Source organism: Hypanus sabinus, chromosome 5 (genome assembly GCF_030144855.1).
Source record: "Hypanus sabinus isolate sHypSab1 chromosome 5, sHypSab1.hap1, whole genome shotgun sequence".
NCBI classification, from domain to species: Eukaryota; Metazoa; Chordata; class Chondrichthyes; order Myliobatiformes; family Dasyatidae; genus Hypanus; species Hypanus sabinus.
The window spans coordinates 114500412-114523583 of NC_082710.1; the positions used below are offsets into that span (position 1 = coordinate 114500412).

A 23172-nucleotide genomic window follows, 5' to 3' on the forward strand; every position below is an offset into this window, starting at 1 on the left:
TGGAAAAACTTTCCAGTAGGCAGCTGGACCCCTGGCAATCTAACAATATACTGCAACTGACAGGAATCTGACTTCATAGAATAGATATTTCATGACCCTGGATTCATAGGATGTCCTCCCTCTGGACCATACCATTTCTTCAGTGATAAAGGATGTAGCTACGTGTTGGCAGCTGGGTCACAGCTCATTAGTGAAGTACTATGAGGTCCTCCCACTACCTTCACCACAGCAGCCCATACAAACCGTGAAACCTACTATTTTGTCTGTACACTGAGCTTCTATGATACTTACAAGCATTCACAACTGCTCAGGATTTGTCAAAAAATAAAAAGATGTCAGATAACTTAAGATTTTAAAACAATTAAAATATTTAAACTCAAAATTAAATCAAATAAAAATGCTGGAGGTATACAGCAAGTTAGTAGGCAATGAACGGACAATGTTTCGAGCAGAGACCTCTTTTACTTATTATCTGTAGCCCCAAAATTATAGAACACAAAGCAAATAGAAACAGGAACAGGCCCTTAAGCCCACAGTGTTATGTCAAACTAAGTAAGATAATGACACCAAATTAAATTAATCCCATCTGTCTGCACATGGTCCATATTTCTCCATATCCTTGTGCTTATCTAAGAGCCTCTAGAACACCTTTATCAGAACTACCTCCACCACTACCCTGGCCACACATTCCAGGCACCCACCACTTTCTGAATATATATAAAAAAAAGTTGCTCTGCATATCTCCTTTGAACTTGCCCTCTTTCCCCAACCTTAAATGCATGCCCTCTAGAATTAGACATTAGACCCGCGGAAAAGGATACCAATGGTCTGAGTAGACCATGCCCTCAGCCTCTGATGCTCCAGAGGTAACAACCCCAGTTGTACAACGTCTGCTTATGGCACCTGCTCTCTAGTCCAGGTAGCATACTGCACCACTGCACCCTCTCCAAAGCCTCCTCCTTCCTATAATGAAGAACTCAAAAATATTTGACTCAAGCTGGTCTGATTATTTTAAACTACTCAGATGTGAAGTGGTATGCTTGCATGCCCTTTCCCAGGTTTTGGAGATGATATTCCAGATGTATGAGATACAAACTCACCAGAATCAGATCATACCTTTATTTCTTAATTTTACTCATTAAAGTTTCAGTTCTATTTGTATATTGCTATATCTTCTCGAAAAAGATGCAAACATTTCCCCTAATCTAACATTTGACTTTTCCAAGTTATGGCCCTGTTTGCAGACAGATCCAACATGCCCATGTCATCAGATGGTTACCCAGTAAGATTAAAGTTGCAAAGTATGTCAATAGTTAGGGAAGAAAAAGAAGCTAGACACTAATGAGACCTGTTATGAGTATCACTTAAAGAGAATCACTAAGGATGCAATGCAGTCTGTCAAACTAAAGAAAAAAATGAGGATATAGTCTTTACGGTTTCACAAGCTTTGATGATACATTCAGGGTTATTAGGCAATGGGTTAGAAGGTTCACTGCACACACAAAGGCAGTTACTGAATTATACTGCTTGACTTGTACTAATTTTTCTAGTGTTCCTTTTGAATTTAAGCAATGAAGTTCTCCAACTTTCTCTATAGTTGTACACAGTAGTCTCACATAAATTCAGGGTTTACATGAGAAGCACAGATAGGCTGTGAAATCTCCCAGTACAATAGGAATTCCTAAGATGCTCTTCCTTTTCTCAATGAGAACTGCTGCTGACTTGCACCTTGCCTGGCAAAATGCATATGAGAGTGGACATTGTACTTCTACATCTTCTGACTTTGAGACAGTGGCTTTGGAACGGACAAGGATTAGAATGGTAGATCCAATCAACAACTTACTCTAAGGAAGTAAAATGATTTAACTGCAAGATATAGACAAATCTGGTCCATCAGCACAGGAGGAAAATCCACTGATATCTTTTATTGACATTTTCCAACATGGACCAAAGAAGTCCATCTCCTTAAATAACAATTTTCCAAACACTAAGACCTGCTTTTTTCCTTAATGTCAATGCATGTTCTCTAGTTTCATCAGCAAAGTCAATATTATGTTGCACATTAATTGGCACCACTGCCACATGTCCAGGTTTGCTTGACATTTTGTGTGGCGTGTATTGGATTTTTAATCCATCAATTTCACACTTTAGTTTAATTGCACATTATGTATATAAATGAACTTCTGACATGACTTCATTGATGAACCACACACACAATATAATTGGTACCAACAACTAAAAGTGACAGCCCCTTGTGATAATTGTAAAATGAATTTTCCATGTTTCAATTGGTGTTTACATAATTTCAATTAAGGTTCAGTTCAACTCAGCTCAAATTTGGTACAGGCTTTGCAAAAATAAAATTGGTCATCATATAGTTAAATCTATGATCCCACTATCCAGGCCATGCAATCTTCATTGGTCAGGAGGTAAAGAAGCCTGAAGACCAAGAGCACACAAGTTCTTGAACAGCTACTTCCTAACTTCTCACTCTAACCATCTAGCTCAACCCTAATCACTACAGTTTGAGTAACATTATGACTAGTTTGATCACTTTATACTGAGATGGACTTTGTTTTTTATTGGCGACTCTACCAACTTGGAGGAGTACACAGCATCAGTGACCAGCTACATCAGCAAGTGCATTGATGATGTTACTCTGTCCAAGACCATCACTATACATGCTAACCAGAAGCCATGGATGACTGCAGAGGTGTGTGCGCTGCTGAGGTCCCATGACTCCACCTTCAGAGCAGGCAACAAGGCAGCTCTAACAACAGCAAGGGCCAAACTGTCCCGAGCCATCAGAGGGGCAAAGCGTGCACACGCCCAGCTGATCCACAGCCACTTCCAGGACAGCGGCGACACACAGCACATGTGGAAGGGCATCCAGGACATCACCAATTACAGGACAACATCACCTGACTGTGCAGGTGATGCCTCCCTCCCAGATGCGCTGCATAACTTCTACGCCCGGTTTGAGGCAGAAAATGACGTGGCAGCGAGGAAGTCCATCACTCCTACAAATTACCAGGTGCTGTGTCTCACCGTGGCCGACGTGAGAAGAACCCTGTGCAGGGTCAACCCACGGAAGGCTGCTGGACCAGACAATATCCCTGGTAGAGTGCTCAGAGGATGTGCAGACCAACTAGCAGATGTTCCCACTCACATCTTCAACATCTCTCTGAGCAGCGCCACCATTCCAACGTGCTTCAAGGCCGCCACCATCGTCCTGTGCCAAAGAAGTCTAAAGTGTCCTCCCTAAATGACTACCGTCCCGTTGCACTTACATCCATCATCATGAAGTGTTTCGCGAGGCTCGTCATGAGGCATATCAAGACCCTGTTGCCCCCCTCACTGGACCCCCTGCAGTTTGCATACCATCTCAACTGATCAACAGATGACGCCATTGCCACCACCCTCCACCTGGCCCTAACCCACCTGGACAAAAAAGACACGTACGTTCGAATGCTGTTCATAGACTTCAGTTCAGATTTCAACACAATCATCCCTCAGAAACTGATTGGAAAGCTGAGCCTACTGGGCCTGAACACCTCCCTCTGCAACTGGATCCTAGACTTCCTGAATGGGAGACCTCAGTCAGTCTGGATCGGGAGCAGCATCTCCAACACCATCACACTGAGCATGGGGGCTCCCCAGGGCTGCAAGCTCAGTCTACTGCTGTTCACTCTGCTGACCCACGACTGTGCTGCAACACACAGCTCGAACCATATCATCAAGTTCGCCGATGACACCACTGTGGTTGGTCTCATCAGCAAGAACGACGAGTCAGCTTACAGAGAGGAGGTGAGGCGGCTAATGGACTGGTGCAGAGCCAACAACCTGTCTCTTAATGTGAACAAAACAAAAAAAGTCGTTGCTGACTTCAGGAGGGCACGGAGCGACCACTCCCCGCTGAACATTGACGGCTCCTCAGTAGAGTCATAAAGAGCACCAAATTTCTTGGTGCTCACCTGATGAAGAATCTCACCTGGTCCCTCAACACCAGCTCTATAGCAAATAAAGCCCAGCAGCATCTCTACTTTTTGCAAAGGCTGAGGGAAGTCCATCTCCCACCCCACATCCTCATCACATTCTACAGGGGTGGTATTGAGAGCATCCTGAGCAGCTGCACCACTGCCTGGTTCGGAAATTGCACCATTTCGGATCGCAAGACCCTGCAGCGGATAGTGAGCTCAGCTGAGAAGATCATTGGGGTCTCTCTTCCCGCCATCACGGACATTTACACAACATGCTGCATCCGCAAAGGAAACAGCATTATGAAAGACCCCAGGCACCCCTCATACAATCTCTTCTCCCTCCTGCCATCTGGGAAAAGGCTCCGAAGCATTCGGGCTCTCACGACCAGACTATGTAACGGTTTCTTCCACCAAGCTATCAGACTCCTCAATACCCGAAGCCTGGACTGACACCTTGCCCTATTGTCCTGTTTATTATTTATTGTAATGCCTACACTGTTTTTGTGCACTTTTTGTAGTCCTCTGTAGCTCTGTAGTCTTGTGTAGCTTTCTCTGTGTTGTTTTTTTAACGTAGTTCAGTCTAGTTTTTGTACTGTGTCATAACCCCATGGTCCTGAAAAACGTTGTCTCATTTTTACTATGTACTGTACCAGCAGCTATGGTCGAAATGACAATAAAATGGTTTGATTTGACTTGACTATTGTTCCAATTATTCTTTCTTGCAAAAGTTATGTACAATTTAAGTTTAATTTATATTTTCTTGTGAACGCTGCATATATGATGCTATGTGCTACTGCAAGTAAATTTTACACTGCACCTGTGCATACATTTACTTGTGCATATGACAATAATAATTTTTATCTCACTTTAACAAGTATTCCTTAGCAGTTTATATTTTTTAAACCATGACATTTAATGTGGAAAATTAATTTCAATTTTTGCACAGCTGTGAATGATTACTTAGAACAGAACACTTGGGGATTCTAATTTTTCTTGGTATTTTACCAGGTAATGAGTTCAGAAGTATTCCCTCTATGCCATTTGAACTCAGCCAATAACCTGTTTGAAATAACTTGATGGGCTATTATTTTAAGTACCTTACAATAAACAGGTGAATTACTGTGTTGGAATAATGCACAAGAGAAGTTTCTATTACAACAGTAGCTACCACAGGATATTAAACATCAATGCAAAGATTTTGTTCTCAACAGTGAGAAACCAGGAAAAATGCATGTGTTGGCGTATTCATTGATGAAGGGGTAAAATGTCAGTAGACTCCTCCTCTAAGGATTTTCTGTTAGCTGCTGAAACGGTGCACAAAATGAAACTTCACACACTATAAATTATCTTCCAATTAGCTTGCCTTTAATAAGCAAATTGCATGTGGACACTCCAAAGGTTGAAACGGAGAGTGATAAAAAGCATAGAAAATAGTTAACGCAATTTCCCTTACCTGGATTAATTAGCTAAACTTACAGAACTTTTTTCTATGAGAAAGTGCAATGATTCCAATATTGAAAATGGAGCCATTTTAAACATTCACATAATTTTTCAATATCGACATGGATACATTTGTACAGGCTAAAGCTATTGCTGAAGTTAGTTCAACCCATGGTTACTCAGGCTGGCAACTTCACATTATAAGTCCCCTGATGTACAAGAGACTTGTAAAAAGTGAGGCAGCTCCTAATGTGGGCTATGACAAATAAGTCACAAAGTAAAGTCAAAAGAGGATTTTAAAAGGTGATTGTGGGTGTGAATACTATAATCATTTAGGTACCTGAGTTGTTCTGAAGATCACATGTCACAGGAACATTTATACTGCCTGTAAAGACTAATAAACCCATCGTGGAGTTTGGTGATCAACAAGGATATTACTACAAAGTTTCCTGATAAAAAGTATTCTCAATCCGATTATCCCCAGTTGCTTTAATGAATATTCCTCTGTAAATTCAGAACTGAAAGTTTGATGAGGACTATGAAATGTTCAGGTCCATCCACATCTCTTCAGATTAAGTAGTTGTCTGTGACTAGTAGGAAAACTAAGCTACATCCAGATACAGTCAGATAGATGCAAGATCATGAACATTCCCAACAAAAATGAGTCTAACTACATTGAAATTCAACTTTCTGCTAAGTCACCTAGCATCAAGATCATAGGGAACACAGCTGACCAGAAACAACTAAATTGTAACTCCTGCAGCAATTCATAGGATGGGTATTTTAAATGGAACAGTAGCTCTTCACCCCTTTAGACATCCTCATTACCTACAATGCAGAGTCTTGATGTGTAACTAAAAGCTCTTCACAAAGAGTTTGAACAAAGCTCCAATAACTCTCAAGAAACTTGACGTCTTCAGGGCAAAGCAATTTACTTGGTCTATACAGCATACTATTCATCAGCAGAAGTATTCATTCCACATTTGCAGTGTACCTTATCTACAGTGTATACTGCAGCAGTTAGCTAAGGGGTCTCCAAAATCACATCCCAGAGCCACAAGCTCTATCACAAAAAGAGCAGATAAATACAACAACAACATCACCATCTGAAGGTTCACTTCCATATCACACAAAATCCAGTTTCAAAAGATATCACCGTTATCACTGAATCTAAATCCTGGAACTCCTTAACTAACAGAATTGTGGATTACTAAAACCAGTAAGACAGCAGTAGTTCAGGATGGCCCATCATCATCATATCAAAAGTAATTAGAGAGGGGCAAAAATACCGGCCTTGCCAACAATGTGCAAAACCTCCAGCAAGGATAGGGTGGTGACGTAATAATGATATGCTGTACAGACTTACCTGGAGAAGATCCCCCAGTCATAGCCCACATTAGGAGCTGCCTCACTTTTCACAAGTCTCTTGTACATCAGGGGTCCCCAACCTTTTTTCCACCGCGGACTGGTTTAATATCAACAATATTCCTGCCAACTGACCAACAGGTGGGGGGGGGGGGGGGGGGGGCTGTTCAACTAGGGTTGCCAACTTTCTCACTCCCAAATAAGCGACAAAAGTAGCAGTCAAATACTGGACACTTGTGTTTACCCCGAGAAAAACTACCATGACCATGAAGCCTTGCGCGGGCACACATGCGTGACTTGTACATACATAACGTGCGCATGCGTGTACGTGCCGATTTTTCCTCTCCACAAATCAGTTTTGCCCCACTCTTCTCGATTCTGTCAAATGAAACTACAATGCACGTACATTATTTCTACTTGATATAGGCTGAGTATTTATCATATCATTCCTGCTTTTACTATATGTTAGTATTATTTTAGGTTTTATGTGTGATTTGGTATGTTATTTCAAGTTCAACAGTGTGTGACATGGAATGAGGAAAGGTGCTGACTCATATTGTTTCATATCGCAAAATCATATTGTTTCCTCGCGGCCCGGTAGCACATGCTTTGCGGCCCAGTACCAGTCCGTGGCCCAGTGGTTGGGGACCACTGTTGCACATGGTAGAATGTTGTATATAACTAAAAAAAGGTCGGTCATAATCAGTCATCACTGCACGTGCCTGGGAAAGTACACAATAACACTATTTTTGCTGTCTTTATGAATCTTTATTCATGACTTGTTTATTCTTTATTTATGATCTGTGTAAATCATAAGGTTTTCAAATAAATGGCTGCTTAAAAAGCAAACGCAACAATAAAATTTCAAATAAAATATCTTTTATGGCCATTTCAACTGGGAAAAATACTCTTTTTACCTGATTATAAATGACTACTTTCTAAATGATCAAGTAGGCTAATGAACCATACAAATTATTGAAGAATCAAACCCATAATTTCTGCTAGTCAAGTTGAAATTGCAGCACTTACATAAAGATTAATGAAGGGAGCAGTGGAGAATTTTGTGAGCAAACACGATTTTGATATAAAAAATGGTAGGTGATACTTAAATATAATCTCAATGGCCATATTATTAGGTACACCTGTAAACCTGTTAGTTGACACTATTATCTAATCAGCCAATCATATGACAGCAACACAATGCATAATAGCATGCAGACACAGTCACAAGGTTCAGTTGTTGTTCACACTAGACTTCAAAATGGCGAAAAGATGCAATCGTGGCTTTGACCGCGGAATGATTGTTGGTGCTAGAAAAGGTGGTTTGAGTATCTTAGAAATTGCCGATCTCCTGGGATTTTCATGCACAACAGTCTCTGGAGTTTACAAAGTATGATGCGATACACAAAAAATAATCCAGTGAGCGGCAGCCCTGTGAGTGAAAATGCCTTGTTAAAGAGAGAGGTCAGTAGAGAATGGCCAGACTGGTTCAAGTGGACAGGAAGGCGACAGTAACTTAAATAACCACACATTACAGCAGTGGTTTGCAAAAGAGCATCACACATTGTGGGCATTCTGAAGACTCTTTCTAAGGAATAACTCCTGCTTTGCAGAATGGTACTAAAATAGAGCTGAAATCATCTCTAATCTTTCTATTTCATAATGAAGATTAAACTAGTACAGTGCTGTTGGAAAAATGTGCAAGAACTAATTATAGCGGTCACTGCCTGGCAGAGGCTCTGCAGTTGATTATCACTTCAATATGTCATGTCCTGAAGGACAGCATGACTAAAATGTTAATCTTTTCCTCTGATATCATACATCTCTATTTTTGAAGAATTATGGTATATGGCATCTCCATTGAGACAGCCAGCTAATAGTTTGCTTCATTTTTACAAGGCGATTTGATACTGAAAATAAGGTAACATTTAGACGACAGCAATACCAACATGTTTGACTAACATGAAGGGTCAGTCCAACCCTTGTTCAAGGAACTTCTTACATTTTATGCACGTCATCAATGTTAACATAATTAAGAATCAGAGTCTGATTGTCAGGTGTTCTCAGCTATTTCACGCTCCATTAGTTTACTTGAAGTAAAAAAATTAATATCGAGCCCTTAAACAGACAGCCCCTTCACAGTGAATGAGGTTCAAGAGCACGATTGCAGTTTCTTTCTTGCTGTAGTCCAGTTGTAGCAAGGTTGCTCTGAATACGCTTTTCTGTGTTGAGTCCATTAATCTTAACGTAATAGCCCAAAGAAAACCTGTTTCCCAGGGAACCACGTTCAGAAGCAAAATCAATAGGTGCTCATCATGCTGCAGTCAACAGGAGCAATTACCTTAAGGGGATATGGTGTCTTTCATTACAATGTGATGGCTGTTTTTAAGTAGATGGTTATTTTCTGTGAGGATATTTTAAAGAGCAAGATGTACCTTATACTTGGTGGCAGCATCTTATTTCGATGCAAAGTGCCTCTATCCATTAATGTGTCCAGAAGCCACAGTTGCTGTGGGGTCTGCTTCTACCTGCCTTCAAGAACATTCAAATTTGGTGAAGGTTCTCAAAATCATGAACTGTCCAGCCAGAGTAAAAGGTATTCACATTGGGTGAAAGGTCAAAAATCAAAGTAACAGAATAAAGATAATTGACAAAATTATAAAACAGGGCTTTCGAACCTGCAGTCCATAGAGCCTTTGGTTAATGGCAGGAGTCCATGCTCCAAGAGGACCACAACCTTGTTGTGGTTTGGTGGTTTTGCGTGACTCAATGACTTGGAGAGCCACATTGGCACGAGTCAGGGCTTTATGCTTTGGCTCTTGGTAGGGTCAACCATGCCAAATAGATGAAAGGGTGGAGGCCAGACTAAGAGTGGTCCACCAGTTTTCCAGGTTCAGGGGTTCAGCCCAGGGCTAACAACCCTTACTGGTATGACAAGATTGTACTGAAACAGCAATGAAGAATCCTTCTACATTTGAGTATGATGGTATTCTAGAGACTCCACCCTGGACCTGCATGACTGACAGTAGGTAAAACTGAGAAGAGGCCACTGATATGATAAAGGAAGCCATGAGTACCGCCAGAGATGGAGGACCAGTGGCGTAACGAGCAGTAGGTAAATAAGTCCCTGGCATAAAAGGTTGGGAACCCCTGGTCTAAAGTGACATGTCGAAAAATTTGTCCAACAGCAAATACATAGAATGCTGGAATACACTGTCGGGGAAAATAGTGGAAGCAAATTCAAAAGGTAATGGGTTAAGTGAATGAAGAATTTTTAAAAATGTACGGCTAGGAGAGTGGTCAGGGCAGTGCAGCCAGTTGGATTGTTCATCGGAGTGGGACACAGCTACAATCATCCTGTGATTCTGTGATACAACTAAACAATAGCTTTTTAGTACCAACTGTTTGCAAAATTCATATCCAATACTTCAATGAGTTGGTGGCCATAAAAGCGTGAATGCACGCATGATCAGGATTTTGTTCCTCATTAGTCATACTTACGCCATAACTTCCTACATCTAGATAATTACTTACTTAATCATTGTCAGGTTAATACCACAGACTGAAACAAGCACTGCATTACAGTGAATTCACCATGTAAGAGTGTAGCAATTCCATGATAAACTTACAATATCGGATTCTATACTAAATGTGAGTGGAGAAAATAATAATGGAAAAATTGATGGGAAGTAGGATGTACTGGAAACTGCACAAAGGTAAAGTAATGTTTATGGCCGTATATTTCCTATCAATACAATGAACAATTTTCATGACCCTACTGCTTCCATATAATGAGTGAATAAACTAACCATGAGTTTCCACATTTGTCCCACTATTCCAGATGATGTTAGCAAGGAGAGTGTAACACATTTAAAAATTAGGGAGCAGAGCAGCAAACCAAAGCTGTCAGAATTTCATGTGACGTTAAGTAATTTCTTCCTCAGAATATAAATACCTCCTACAGATTTTTTTCTAACAGTAGGTTTAGATCGTGCACTGCCTAAATAATGGATTCATCCCTCGTCTGTGTGCTAAGCCACTACCACATATGGCGCTAATGTCCATTCAGTTTCCTTCCAGTTACAAAATTTACAACACATTTTAAACAGCATTAAAATAGTTAATTTTCAGAAGACCTAAATGGAACTTGCATGGTTCTGGATAAAACACATGGTTCTCGGCAAATTTAAGGCAGCTTCTGACATTTTCTCTGTAATAAGCTGGGAAAAGCATTAGCAATTAAAGGTACACTCCATATAACAAGCAGACACTAGCAACATACATTATGACTACAATGGTGGAGACCAAAACTGAGGGGTAGAGGAGCAGAATCTCTAGGTTTCATGAAAGAAATGGGACACTCACATCGCATGAAATCAAGAGTAAGGGAGAAAAAAAGAGGAAACAACTCTGAGGAGAATCCGACAAGAAGTGACTCATCTTCCAAATGTGAGAATCCCCACTCTATTGTACAAAACATTCCTGAGGCCACATTTAGAGTATTGTGTTCAGTTCTGGATCCATGCTATGGATAAGCTGCCATGAAGCTGGAAAGAGTGTGGTAAGGATTTGTGAGGATGTTAGCTGGAGTTGAGGGATGGAGTTACTCAGAGAAGTTCTGCAGGCTAGGGCTTTACTGAACAGAGCACAGGAGAACAAGGGTCACTTTGTACAGCTGCCACAAAGACAGCGAGTTTCACAACGCATGCCAGTGATACTAAACCTGAATCTGTTCTTCCAGAGGTGTATAAAACAAGGAGAACAAAGACAGGATGAATGCGCACAGTGTTTTACTAGGGTTAAGGAAGCATAAACTACACAGAGATGAGAGAGAAGAGGTTTGATAGGACCTCAGGGGCAGCTTCATCATGCAGAGGTGATCCATAAACAGAAAAAGCTAGCAGAGAAAATGCTGAGGCAGGTACATTAACAACATTTAAAAAGCACTTATACAGGTACAGGGATAGGAAAGTGAACAGCTTAGCTGGGCATCTTGGCCAGCATAGGCAGGTTTGGCCAAAGAGCCTGTTTGCATGTTGTATATCTCAAAGACTAACTCAAGCAAAGCAGAAATACAGTCATGAGCTCACAAAAAGGGTCAGGTTGAGGTTATGCAATGCCCAGATGACCCCAGTGAGCAGCAAACTATGGCAACAATCCTCAGCATAAGGTCTGGTTGATAGAAAGTTCAGAATCTAGAAGTCTTAGACCTCCGTAGGGAAAAGAACTAAGTGAGAAAACACCCCTTATTAGTACCAGTATGTTCCTAGTGATGGCCACGGAACGCAACAGCCAAAAAATCCACTGCTGATCAAAGATGTTCAGACGGATGTTGTCATCTCTGAAAAATGTAGGAATAGGTTCCGTGTAAAAAGACATATCTTTGTCTTACCAGTGGTATAACTTCAGTGGCACCCACTAAAATGGTATGTCAGCAGCTGAATTGTTACTTCCCAGACATTGTGTGAACTTCAAGTGTTTATGCAGCCTTCAGTCAGTTCTGAAGCTGCTGAAATCAGGATCAGGTTTAATATCACTGTCATACATATGTCATGAAATTTGTCATTTTGCAGTAGCAGTACATTGCAATATATTATATATAAAACCATAAATTACAATAAGAAATATATATATAATACACACACACACACTGCAAAAGTTTCAGACACATATACAGTATACATAACTAGGATGCCTAAGATTTTTGCACAGTACTGTATATTATGTCTTTCTGGTTTTCAAAATAACACCTAATACAACAAAGTCAAAACTCTTATTTCTGTTTGCCAGCCATCTTGCTATGTTAGACAACCTAATTTTTGCATAGTACTATAAATACAAATCAAATTAAATAAGCATTGCAAAAAGAGGAAAAAAAGAAAGGTAGTGTACATGGGTTCATTGTTGATTTAGAAATCTGTTGGTGGAGGGACAGAAGCTGCTACTAAATTGTTAAATTATGTCTTCAGGCTCCTGTACCTCCACCCTGATGGTAGCAATGAGAAGAGGGCAAATCCAGGATGATGGAAGTTCTTAATGATAGATGCAGCCTTGTTGATGCAACATCTTGTGAAGATGTCCTCGTCGTTAGGGAGGCTGGTGCCATGATGATGGAGTTGGCTGAGTTAGCAATTTATTGCAGCTTTCTCCAATCCTGTGCAGGAGCCTCTCCATACCATACAGAGATGCAACCAGTCAGAATGCTTACCATCGCACATCGAGAAATTTGCAAGAGTCTTTGGTGACATAGCAATTCTCCTCAAACTCCTAATGAAATATAGCCACTGTGTGCCTTCTTTGTAATTTCATCATTATGTTGGATCCAGGGTAGATCTTCAGAGATGCTGACACCCAGGAACTTAAAACTGCTTCCAATCTAATCCCTTGATGAGAACTGGTGTGTGTTTCCTCAACTTCCCCTTTTTGAAGTCCACAATCAATTCTTTGGTCTTACTGACAGTGAGTGCAAGGCTGTAGTTGTGACATCAACCAGTGGATCTATCTCACTCCTGTACACATCCTCATCAAATATCTGAAATCTCTCCAACAATAGTTATGCCATCGGCAAATTAGAAAGATGCCATTTGAGCTGTGCCTCACCACACAGTCATGTGTGTAGAGCCAGTAGAGCTGTGGGCTAAGCATGCATCCTTAAGGTGCACTTGTGTTGATTGTCGGCCAGGAGATGTTATTTCCAATCTGCACTGACCGTGCTATCCCAGTGAGGAAGTCAAGGATCCAGTTGCCGAAGGAACTATTTCTATAATAAAGTACAAAACTGAGTATATGAAAATATCTGAGCTTAATTTTAATACATTTTGATAATGGAAAAAAATCTACCTAACTAAATTGTGACTAGGTTTAAAGAAAATGCACCATCTGTGCTTACAAATCTCCAACATATACAAACAGTTGAAAGTTATGTGAACATCTTAAATAGGATCAATCTTAATTTGAGAGGGAAGGGCCAGAAATTACAACAATGGAAAATTATTGGTCTAAATGAACAGGCTGAACATTATTAATTGGAGGCAAGTGAGAATGGTAAAAGATGGAGATCTTTTGAGATTTTTACCATGAGAATGGTAAAAATATTTTATTTTGTAAAGTTTCATTGCAATAATTTTACAATTCCAGATGTTCTGTAAGGTATACTATTCGGACAGGATCATAATCATTCTTCAATCATGAAAATGCAAATTACAATCCCAGAATTCTGAAAGCAAAACTGAGATACTCAATTGAATTTCTAGGCAATTAGATTTCATAAAACTACATGATGTCCTGACTGTGCTGAACTACTTAATTTGATTTAATTTGCTGGCATGGAAATTGGTGGATTGGCACAATGAAATGGATATTTTTCATTATCCTTCTTCATGCATCATAGAAAGACATTATATTAAAGACTGTTTACACTGAGCGGGGAAATACACTTGGCATCATTCCACTTTTTGTGCTCATCACTGCATTTATTGTTGTATTTTGTTAGCCTGTCCATTCTATGCGCTTCCATCAGCAAGCAATTTCATTACAATGTTACGTACTGTAAATAAAACAATAAGTAATCTGAAAAATTAAAGTAAGTATTGCTTTTATTTAAGAACTAGGAACAGTTTACAAATGCACATTTTCACTATTCCTTTTTCTGTGACTCTTTCACTGAATGTCAATGCAGGCAATAAATCACTTAATTAGCAGTGTCCTTACTTACGAAGTACCGATCCTAAACAGCAGTGGTAAGACTGATTCATTGTTCATTATTCATATAAATCTTGTAATTTAATGACACTCGCGGGAAAGTTCATATTTTTACGAGGCGAACAACCATGATTGAAATTGTTTTTCTGTTTGCCACACTTCTCCACTAAAGGGAGAAATATCCCCTTGATCACAAATTGCTGTTTTTAATCCAATAATAAATTCCAACAATTACAGGGACAATGTTGCTCAGGCATCTACTAAACAATAAATCACTTGCATTCTGCAAAAGAGGTCAACTCTGCCTTGGAGTTGTTATGAAAAAGAATGCAATTAGATTTAAATATATTTTAAGCTTGGTATTGATGCACAGAATGAAAAGAACATGAAGAAACCTCTTCTCATCTTTTAAAAAGAAAATCCTCACACAACTCTGAAATAAAATATTTCTCTGCCATTGAAGGATTTTGGCAGGATAATTGCAATGATCCACTATCCCACTATTCAGAAGTCTCAATGATTCACCATCTGGTTCACTACACACCATTTGCCATACTCCCTTTGTTCTCACAAAGTCTTTGAGGTTCACAAACCAATCTCATTCTTCAATATGCACACTCATCCAAACACTGAGCGACATGCTCAGCGCCCAGCTAACCAAATGTCTTTAGGATCCAAGAGAGAATCTGGAGCAGCTGGGGAGAACCACATTGCCACAGGAAGTAATTATTAACTTCCAAGAGACACCATCGGAAGGTAGGATTGAACCTGGGTCATTAGGGACGTGACAGAGCAGCTCTATTAGCTGTGCCAATGTGTTGCCCAATATCCAAAAAAAAAGTTTTTCCAAGCATGAGTAAGATCAACCAATGACAAAGTTAGTTTAACTGACTAGTTTCCTGTTTTACTTTACCTGCAGTATTATAATGAAAATAATTGTGTTTAATGAACACTGAAGATTAATCCAAAATATTGCAAGTAAATTTGGTCAAAAACAATCAATGAAAGAATGGCATAATGTTTCTAGCATTGAATAATGTTGTTTGCAAGATGTACTTTTAGGAAATGGATTTGTAATGAGCAATATTTTAATGCAACCTATTCTAATAGAAATAATAGCTAATTTATAGCTCAGATAATATTTGACACAATCATTTGCTTAGAAAATTCTGTCATCAATATTATTGACAAGTGTTACGAAGGAAAACCTCCATACAAAGTGAGTGAAATACCTTCAAAGTGGTAGCAGTTAGTATAGGCCAATTAGCATTCAAATCAGAAAATTAACCAACACAAAAACTCCACTAGACTACAAACAACTCACACAAAATGCTGGTGGAATGCAGCAGGCCAGGCAGCATCTATAAGGAGAAGCACTGTCGACGTTTCGGGCCGTGACCCTTCGTCAGGACTAACTGAAAGGAAAGATAGTAAGAGATTTGAAAGTAGGAGGGGGGAGGGGAAATGCAAAATGATAGGAGAAGACCGGAGGGGGTGGGGTGAAGCTAAGAGCTGGAAAGGTGATTGGCGAAAGTGATACAGAGCTGGAGCAGGGAAAGGATCATGGGACGGGAGGCCTCGGAAGAAAGAAAGGGGGAGGTGGGGGAAGCACCAGAGGGAGATGGCGAACAGGCAGAGTGATGGTCAGAGAGAGAAAAAAAACAAACTAAATATGTCAGGGATGGGGTAAGAAGGGAAGGAGGGGCATTAACAGAAGTTAGAGAAGCCAATGTTCATGCCATCAGGTTGGAGGCTACCCAGCCGGTATATAAGGTGTTGTTCCTTCAACCTGAGTTTGGATTCATTTTGACAATAGAGGAGGCCATGGATAGACATATCAGAATGGGAATGGGATGTGGAATTAAAATGTGTGGCCACTGGGAGATCCTGCTTTCTCTGGCGGACCAAGAGTAGGTGTTCAGCGAAACAGTCTCCCAGTCTGCATCAGGTCTCACCAATATATAAAAGGCCACACAGGGAGCACCATCCCATTCCCATTCTGATATGTCTATCCATGGCCTCCTCTACTGTCAAAAGGAATCCAAACTCAGTTTGGAGGAACAACACCTTATATACCGGCTGGGTAGCCTCCAACCTGATGGCATGAACATTGACTTCTCTAACTTCTGTTAATGCCCTCCTCACCTTCTTACCCCACCCCTGATATATATTTAGTTTTTCCCCCTTCCCTTTTTTTCTCTCTCTCTGCCCATCACTCCACCTGTTCTCCATCTCCCTGTGGTGCTTCCCCCACCTCCCCCTTTCTTTCTCCTGAGGCCTCCTGTCCCATGATCCTTTCCCTTCTCCAGCTCTGTATCACTTTCGCCAATCACCTTTCCAGCTCTTAGCTTCATCCCACCCCCTCCGGTCTTCTCCTATCATTTTGCATTTCCCCTTCCCCCTACTACTTTCAAATCTCTTACTATCTTTCCTTTCAGTTAGTCCTGACGAAGGGTCTCGGCCCGAAACGTCAACAGCGCTTCTCCTTATAGATGCTGCCTGGCCTGCTGCGTTCCACCAGCATTTTGTGTGTGTTGTTTGAATTTCCAGCATCTGCAGATTGCCTCATGTTTGCTCTTTAAACTAGAGTACAGACCTACCCAGGACTGCATAAGGTACACAGAACAGTGCAAGCATTACAGTAAATAATAAACAAGACAATAGGCACAGCAGAGGGCAGTAGGTTGCTAGTCCAATGGTTTGGGGGGGGTAAATCTGTTCCATAAATAAACAGCTGAATGGCAATGTCCCAGATTCCATTCGTTACTGTGCTCCCGCCGAGTATTTCGTTGCCACAGATGTAGTCCAATTTAATGTCCATTGGAGAGCAGAATGGACAGGACAGCCAGCCGGCTAGGGCTTGCTTTTTTCCTGGCACGGACTCCTGCCCGCTCGCCTCGCTTCTGCTTCCTCGCACACCGCTAACGGCGTCCCCAACTCCAGCCACCGGCATCAGGCAACTCCAAGGACCGCAGGCCCCATTCCCTCAGCAAGCCAAGGTCATGCAATCTAACCAGCAGATTTTCATGAAGGTTTGTTTTTGGGCGATCTCTGTATTGTAGCAGTATCTGGCGATGGTAGATAGTAGCTCTGTTATCCATTGCCCTAAACCCTAATTATGCCTTGAAATTAAATTTAAAAACTAAATTAAAGTAGCACCAGATCCGAAAGGTGGCTGCTGCCGTGTGCCGCGCCGCCTACAGGACAGTTAAATCAAAACTCCAGTTGTATTTGTCATTGCTCTACAAAGCAGACAAGTGTATTAAGATTGTGTATTAATAACTCTGTGCATTGGTTAGCTATATCACTCTGCTACATTAATCCTTCAGTCAGATGCTTAATGTTAAAGAAAACTCACCCATGGAGAATCTTCTGAAATCATTGAGAGACAACAGCTCACAGACTCATCCTTTTCATGAAAAAGAGGTCTACGTTCTAGTGTTGAGGGTAATGTGTCACATAATCCATAATGCCCATAAAAGTGAGAGTCATCACTTCGAGACACAAAGTTCAAAGTAAACTTATTATCAAAGTACATAAATTTCATCATATACAACCCTGAGAATCATTTTCTTGCCGGCATTCACAGTAAATACAAAGCAACTAAACAAACAAAAGCAAAATAATTATAATAAATAAATAAACAATAAATGTCAAGAATATGAGATGAAGAGTCCTTTAAAGTGAGTCCATAGATTGTGCAAACAGTATAATGTTTGGATAAATGAAGATGTGAAGTTACCCCTCTGGTTCAAGAGCCTGATTGTTGAGAGGTAATAACTGTTCCTGAACCTGGTGGTACGGGCCCCGAGGCTTCTGTTTCTCCTTCCTAATGGATGAGAGGGGGAGGGGGAGTTTCTGATGAAGGATGCAGCTTTCCTGCAACAGCGCTCCATGCAGATGTGCTCAAAGATGGGGAGGGCTTTACCCATAATGGACTGGGCTGTATCCACTACTTTTCATAGGGTTTTCCATTCAAGAGTATTGGTGCTGCCATGGCAGGCTGAGATGCAGCCAGTCAGTATACTTTCCACGGCACATCTAAAGGGGTTTGTCTAAGTACATGCCGAATCTTCACAAACTAAGTAGAGGCACTCCTGTGCTTATTTGTAATTGCACTTACATGCTGGGCTCAGGACAAGTCTTCTGAAATTATAACACAGAAGAATTTAAAGCTACTAATCCTTTCCACCTCTGATACCCTGACGAGGATCGGCTCATAGACCACCAGTTTCCTCCACCTGAAGTGAATGAACAGCTCCTTGATCTTGTTGACATTGAGTGACAGGTTGTTGTAATGGCACCACACAGCCAGATTTTCAATCTCCTTCCTTCATCAGTGCAACTACCACTTCCTTGGGTTCGCACTCCAGAAAGATGCTCTCATGTCGGCCTCGGAGACTGAAATCACAAGGTCGTTGGGGGCTGTGGCAGTTCATGAAGATGCTTCCATGTTCAAAGTGAGCATCAAAGGCATTGAGCTCATCTGGGAGTGAGACTTTGTTGTCGACAACAGCACACCGCTTGGTTTCACTTTGTACGAAGTGAAAGCATTCAAGCCCTGCTGCAGCAGTCAAGCTTCCTTCATTGATGCCAACTTGGTCCTAAATTGCCCCTTCACATGTGAGATGGCTCTCTGGAGGTCGTACCTGACCCGCTCTTATTTCACCTGGTTATCAGACCTGAACACCACTCATCTGGTCCTCAGCAGATTGTGCATCTCTTGGTTTACCTAGGGCTTCTGGTTAGGCAAGACTCTGAATGACTTCATGGGCACACACTCATCTAAGAATGTTTTTATAAAGTCCTTGACAAACAAGACATATTTATACAGTCCCTCGGATGAATCCTTGAACACAGCCCGGTCCATTGACTCAAAACAAGCCTGTAGTTGCTTCTCTGCTTCCTGTGACTATCTCTTTGTGGTCCTCATCTCTAAAGTCTTACTCTTTAGCCTCCCTCTGTCGGAATACAGCCGGATGGTCAGATTTTCCGAAATACGATCTAGGGGTGGAGCAATAAGTATTCCTAATCATAGTGTACAGTGGTTGAGTGTGCTGGGACTCCTTGTGCTATCAGTTGGTTTATTATCAGTGACTAACATGACATCAAATGTGCTGTTTTTGCAGCAGCATAATAGTTCGAAGACAAAGAATGCTGTCAATTACAAAAATAAATAAATACAGAAAGAAATAACAAGGTGGTTCATGAAAAATTCAGAAATCTGAAGGCAGAGGGGAAGAAGTGTTTCCTGAATGACTGAATGAGGGTCTCAGGCTCCTATACTTCCACACTGATGTTAGGAACAAGAAGATCGATCCAAGATGGCGAGGGCTTCTTGGTAATGGATGCTCCCGTAGTGAGGCTCCAGTGAACAAATTAAGATAAAATCAACTTTATTATGAGGGACAGGGAATTTTATAGTTTGTCTTTCCTTATTTTTTTCAGACAAAGCCAGTATTTAGTGCCCATTCCTAAATGCCCTCGAAATTAGTGATGTCATCTATAACTAAAATCTTAGATAGGCTATTTTAGACAGTATTTAAGAATCAACCACATGACGATCCGGGCCATGCTCTCTTCACACCACTATCATCAGGAGGAAAGTGCAGGAGCTTCAGGACCCACCAGGTTCAGGAACAGTTATAAGTCCTGAACCATCAGGCTCTTGCATCAGTGGAGAAAACTTCATTCACCCATCAATGAACTATTCCCACTACCTATGGACCCACTTCATTACATGCTGTAATCGTTATTGATTATTTATTTATTATTATCATTTTTTTCTTTTTATATTTGGACAGTTTTCTTTTGCATATTTGTTGGTTGTCCATCCTGTTGGATGCAGTCTTTCATGCATTCTATTGTTTCTCTTGTATTTACTGTGAATGCCTGCAAGAAAATGAATCCCAGGGTTATAAACAGTAATATATATGTACTTTGATAATAAATTTACTTTGAACTTTTTTGGAGTTAGGTGCCAGACCATGAAAAGATGGCAGATTTCCTCCCTTGAGACATACTGGAGAACAAAATTCCAGTGGAACTCAGCAGGCCTGGCAACATGTATGGAAAAAATTAGTATCAACATTTCAAGCTGAGATCCTTCATTAGAACCTGATGAAGGGTCTCAGCCTGAAACATCAACTGGTTACTCTTTTTCATAGATGCAGCCTGGCCTGCTGAGTTTCTCCAGCATTTTGTGTGTGTTGCTTTGAATTTCCAGAATCTGCAGGTTTTCTCATGCTTGTGGCAAAATTCCAATGTGTTTTTCCCCATCATTGTTGCTATTAATCTAAACTCAAATTTCACAGATGCCTTGTTAGGAATTGAATTCAGGTTCTGGGTTGTTAGAGATTTCCAAATTTGAAACATAGCCCTGCTGAAAACACATTTTTTCTCAGCCTGATCTGAAATACAATGGCTCCAGCTCCTCCTACTGCTCATTTTCAGTAGGTCCACTCTCCTTCTGTTACTGTGCAGAATGCTATTGATAATAATAAGGACAGAAGTAGTCACCGAGGCACAAGTAGGTCATTTAGCACCTTGCTCTGAATTTCTCTTTCAGCATTGTCTTCATGCCATAAAGCTAAAATACCCAAGAACCCTTCACACACCGGTCATTCTCACTTTCCAATTCCCCCCAACCACCCCTATCAGACAGGTGATACCGGATCTTGAGGAAAATACACCACCATTCTCAAGGACAGGTTCTGTCACCCTATTGTAAGACTTTTGAATGGACCTGTCTGAGATTGTTTTTTTAAAAAAATTTTTTATTGAGTTTTCAAATGATTACAGAAAGAAGAAAAAAAATCATCAACCCTTCCCCCCTCCCCTTAACCCCTCCCCCCTAACATATCCCTATAGAAGGAAAGAGAAAGAAAGAGAAGAAGAAAGAAAAAGAAAGAAAGAGAAGAAAAAAGAAAGAGAGAAAGAGAAGAAGAGAGAAAGAAAGAAAGGAAAGATGCCTGGATATCGGAAGATCCCCACATGCTCCACGGAGTTCATAATAACTTTAATATATATATTTATTTATTTCCCCAAATAACCAATTATTTTATCTTCGGAGTACCTACATATTTAATCCTGTCTTTTGTAAATAAGGGTGCCAAATTTTCAGAAATGTTTCATATTTATCTCTTAAATTATAAGTAATTTTTTCAAGTGGAAATTTTGTTCTTCCAACGATCTATACTTAAGTGTGAATCCGATTCCCAAGTAACTGCAATAGCCTTTTTGGCTACTGCCAATGCAATTTTTATGAATTCTTTCTGATATTTATTCAATTTGGGTCTGTCTGAGATTGTTGCACTTAATTTTAGACAGCTCATCTGAGACACTCACATTATATCAAACCCTCTGATTTGCCATTAAGTATAAATCTTTGATTTGAGAGAAATTAACATTGGAATCTCATTTTGAGAATATGGCTAAAGGATATCCTTCCTCAGCTGTGGAGACTAGACCTGTATAGAACAATTCTGAAGCTATCTCACCAGGATTCTATGTAATGGCAGGAAGATAACTCCACTCTTGAACAATATTTGCATCTCCACAACCTATACCACAACTTTGCTTTGTATATTACAAGTACATCATTTTATTCATTATGAACAGCTGAAACCCCAAATCTGACCCATGCACTACTCTCCTAGTCCCAAAATAAATATCATGATAATCTATTTCTCTCCACTGTTTGTGTTCAATAAGCAATCCTCAATTCACTCTTCTCTCACTTAAAATATTCTAATTTTGAGTAATAATCAAGTCAAGTTTATTGTCATTTAACTATATACATATATACCATGAAACAAGACGTTTTTCCGAACTAGAGTGTAAAGCACAGAAGTGCACATAACACATTAACTTAGAAAAATAAGGTTAAAATCTACAGATGAATTACACATTAATAAACAAAGTGCATAAATTAAATATTGTAGGATGCAGAACAAATTAACCAGTGACATTTTGAATGCGATGGGGCAGGAAGTTCAGAAGCCCCAATGGCCCTAGGGAGGAAATTGTTTTCCCTCCTGTCTGTTCTTATTTTTGAGCATTGGAGTCTCATGCCTGATGATATAAAGCCGAAGACGATGCTGGATTGATGAATGAGATCCTTAATAATACTAAGGGCCTAGCATATGCAGCATGCCTGATAAATGTCCCTGATGGATGGTAGGGAGACCCCTATGATCCTCTTGGCCATTTCCATAGTGTTTGTAGGGACTTACAGAGCAATGCACAGTTGCTCCCATACCAGATAGAGAAGCAACTTGTCACGATTCTCTCAATGGTGCTCTTATAAAACTCAGTTAAGATAGTGTGGTGGTGGTGGTGGGGGGGGGGGGGGGCAGGGGGAAGAGCCTCACTTGCCTCAAGCTCCTTAGATAGTAGAGAAGCTGGTGTTCAGGGAGGTGATAGTATGGGACCTGGTGAAGACATCTGGGATGTGAACTCCCAGGAACTTGGTACACTTAACTCTCTCTACTGAGAGGGAGATGGTTCATCTGTGCCTTCCTGAAGTCCACAATGATTGTGTTGGTCTTCTCCACATAGAGACTTACATTGTTCTTCTCATACCAATCAGCCACTTCACTTCCTTTCTGTACTCTGACTTATTACCATTGTTGATAAGGCCAACCACTATTGTGTTATCCTCAAACTTGATGAGACTGTCTGAGCG

General features: G+C 40.6%; 1 protein-coding gene across 9 annotated transcripts in view; it reads right to left on the reverse strand.

Annotated features, from left to right (window-relative positions):
• The window catches only part of LOC132394341 (glypican-5-like), an 855183-nt gene that overhangs the window by 652452 nt on the left and 179559 nt on the right, over positions 1-23172 (reverse strand). The gene's annotated exons all lie outside the window — the stretch shown is intronic.